The sequence below is a fragment of the Numida meleagris genome, chromosome 11 (assembly GCF_002078875.1).
Source record: "Numida meleagris isolate 19003 breed g44 Domestic line chromosome 11, NumMel1.0, whole genome shotgun sequence".
Lineage (NCBI taxonomy): Eukaryota > Metazoa > Chordata > Aves > Galliformes > Numididae > Numida > Numida meleagris.
This window is the reverse complement of record NC_034419.1, coordinates 2,487,212-2,491,075: the sequence shown is the minus strand read 5'-3', so window position 1 is coordinate 2,491,075 and position 3,864 is coordinate 2,487,212.

The window sequence follows — 3,864 nt, the reverse complement described above, 5'->3', positions numbered from 1 at the left end:
CGGGGGCCGCTTGGCGCGGAGGGACGGGCCGGGGAGCGCCCGGGCGCGCACATCTCCTCCTCGTCGTCGTCCTCTTCCTCCTCCTCCTCCTTCTTCTCCCGTCCGGGAGCCGAGTGGCAAGAAGCAAGAAGCCGCCCGCCGCACCGCCCCCCCCCGGTTATCGCAGTTGTTCAGCGGGCATCCAGCGCCGCCAGCTCGCTGCTCTTCTTCAGCATTTTGTTGGGACACCATGGGGTTGGCGTCAGTAAAGGTCTTGTTGCTTCCCAGCAGGCTCGGTACGTTATTCTGCAGCTCCTCGTGGTGCCGATGTGACACCCGGACGCCGTTGCGTTCCCCTTGGCACCCCCTGCCCTGGCAGCCCCTCACCAGCAGGTTGCTCCCCAGCACTGCGTTCTCCCTGTCCATAGGAAGCTTTGCTTTCTGCTGCCGAAATAAGAAGTCTTCTCCAAGCCGTGTCTCAGCTGCGTATCCAGCTGTGGGCGCCCATGGAGGCAGCGGAGGCCAGCTGGGGTGGGATCCAGCGCAAGGCAGGGGGCTGCACCTAGATGATCTTGAAGATCCCCTCCAGCCTGAGCCGTTCCCCGGCGCAGCTCGCTGCCAGGTCAGGTGGCTGCGGGAGGAAGTGCTGCAAGGCCGAGTGCTGACAAGACACGGGGCGCTGTGCTTCCGCCCGGGGATGGTGTCAGGGCTGAGGCTCGGTGCTGCCACACAGCAGGGGCAGGCGGAGGGAGAGCGGCCAGCTCTTGTTGGGGAGAGCTGCGTTGTGGCCCATGGACACCGAACGTCCACCCGTGCCCTGCGTGCCGGGTGTGCTCGTGGATGGGCTGGAGTGGAGTCCACAGAGAGCTTAGTGTGCACGAGGCGCTGAGCAGCCTGATCAGCGCTTGGAACGCAGCCGTGTGGAGCAGGGTGGTGTGAGCTGGAGGCCTCCAGAGGTCGCTTCCTGCCTAAATTCTCATTCTTCAGCCTAATGGGGTGGGAGACAGAGTATTGCAGACATCCCTGGGACTGGGGCCGTGCCACGCTGACTTCTTGGCTTGAGATCCGTTGCTTACTCTGCTTCTCAGCTGACCGTGCGCTGTCTCGGCCCGCTCTGTGCTTCCCCCTTCTGCAGACCCCAGGGTTTCCAGCAGCAGCCGGTGCTTCTGACTGCGGTGTGGCCAGAGCAGTTTTGATGCCAGGAGGGCACGGCTCCTCCCAGGCCACACGCTGTCAGTTCGTGAGCCTGCCCCTTCATCAGTCAGGCAGGGTGCTGGGCGGCTCCCTGCGGTGCAGAGCCGTGCCCTCTCCGTGTCGCAGGGTTTCAGTAGTTCTCGAGGGCTCTGCAGGACTGGGCTGCCTGTCTCTGAGTGCCCACAGCTCCAAGGGACTCGCAGCCTCTGTGGGAAACAGCACTCAGTCCTGGCGCAGCCCGGAAGCGTTTGCTGATGCCCAGAGGGAGCCTCCCGTGCTCCACATTGTGCCCGCTGCCTCCTGTCCCTGGGCACCGCTGACACAGCCTGGCACCCTTCCTTCACCTGCAGGTGTTTGTGTGTATGAGTGAGGTCCCCCAGAGCGGTCCCACCTATTTCAGCCTTCCCTGGTAGAGATGCTCCGGTGCCTTCCTCATCTTTGTGGCCCTGCTTGGACTCTCAGGATGTGATACCCCAGGAATCCACATTCAGGTTTTCTGGCATGAATTCATGTATTGTATATACGTACATCAGAAGATGGATATACATGCATTTTCCCTGCCATGAGTCTGTTGTAGCAGTGGATGAAAACACGCTCTGTATCCTCAAAGCACGCTTTCATTTGGACCTGGGAGAGCTGGGTGCTCGGGCAGCCCTGCACCTCTGCTTGGTAACGGCTGAGCAGCCCATGGCCTTGTCCCAGAGCCTCCTGTGGAAGAAAGGTGAGATACACAAAGACTAAGTTCAAGCTTTCTGCCATAGAAGTTGCAGTCTCTGATCCAAACTACATTGTAATGCACATGAAGCGTGGACCAGGGGCTCTCTAGGCACCTCTTGCTATCAGAATCTTGGTGTTACAGCGCTGTACTTTGAGGAAGGATAGGCACTGAAGGGCTGTAAGAGAAATAACCCTAAACACTACTGCTTGTAGAGAGGAGCTGCCATTTCTCCCTGCTAAATGCCCAGCTCTGGGAGGCTCTGCAGGTGCAAGGAGGTGGTGTCTGCTTCCCTGTGGGTGCCAAGGCCCTGGCAGCAGTGCTCTTCCAAAGTGGGGAGGCTGGCCCTGCCTGCTGGGCACGGGGGTGGGGAAAGGCTGTGATTCACTGAGCTGTCTGTGTCACTTCCCAAAAGCCTTCTGCAAAACGATAGGAACCTGGGACTTGGCTCTAGTGCCTGTAAAAGCTTTGGGATGGTCCCTCTCTGCCCCGAAGTCTGGTACATCCTCGTGTGTTCTTGCTTTATCTGGTACAAGTGAGAAGCCCGTAGTTGATGTCGGAGCTCTCTCTTTGGGGGAGAGGAAGGTTCCCAGCAGAAGGATCTGTAAATCATATCCCAGCCACTAACGGGGTAGATAAGCACGTGGCATCCCATCAGCTCGCCTCCCTCATGTTCACAGGACGCCCGTCTCTTATCTCTGTAGACACAGAAGGAGCTCAGGAAATCTCTAGGGGAGGCACCCGCTCACATCACTGCACAGCTGCTTGCTCATAAGGATGCTGGCAGGAGTCCGAACTCACCACGCTCTTGGACCTTCCGTGTGTGGGGGGGTGCAATGTTTAAGACCGGTTTTACTTATGAGAGATAGTTGGTGTTACGTGGGGTTTCTAATTTAGCAGAGTGATTAAAGAATATACCAAAACCAATGCACGTGTCAGTTACCCTTGTTAAAATGGAGAGGCGCGGCTCGTGGTGGGGTCCAAGCACGATGCCCGCTGCCAGCCTCTGTGCTTGCTGTTGGGGCTGGGCAATCCTGGCTGTGGGGAAGGGGTGCGTGGGGTGACACCAGCTCAAAGCCTTTGCTGGCCTCGGAATTCCTGTGCCCATTGCTTGGCTTCTTACCACCAAACCGTGGGGCTCTGCTGGCATTTGTTCCCACCGTGCTGTGCTGCTCCAGCTGGTGCAGGGAGAGGGATGTGTTCTTGGCAGAGCTGGTGCAGAAGCGCTGACACCACCAGTTGGAAACGCAGCCCCTGGAGCTTCACGTGAACTAAGGCCGACTTCGCATCGACTTCCACGTGAGTGGTAGTGAAGGTGGGTATGTGCACATCCCAAAACAGTCAGATACTTGTGTCATAGAATCACTAAGATTGGCAAAGACCTCTAAGGTCACCAAGTCCCACCGTCCACCCACCCCCACCTGCCCACTGCCCACGTCCCTCAGCGCCACATCCCCACGGTTCTTGAACACCTCCAGGGACGGTGACTCCCCCAGCTCCCCAGGCAGCCTGTGCCAGTGCCCGACCGCTCTTTCAGCACGGACGTTCTTCCTAATACCCAGCGGGGACCTCTCCCGGCGCAACTCGGGGCCGTTCTGTCTCGTCCCTTGGCTGTTACCAGGGAGAAGAGGCCGACCCCCACCTCGCTCCAGCCTCCTTTCAGGGAGTTGTGGAGGGCAGTGAGGCCTCCCCTGAGCCTCCTCCGGACTGAACAATCCCAGTTCCCTCAGCTGCTCCTCACAGGACTGTGCTCCAGACCCCCCACCAGCTCCGCTGCCCTTCCACAGACACACTCCAGGGCCTTGGTATCTTTCTTGTAGAGAGGAAGCCAACACTAAAGACACCACTTGAGGCGCAGTCTCGCCAGTGCCGGCCACAGGGGTACGATCACCTCCGTGCTGCTGCTGGCTGCGCTGCTTCTGACACAAGCCAGGATGCCGTTTGCCCTCTTGGCCACCTGGGCTCACTGCTGCCTC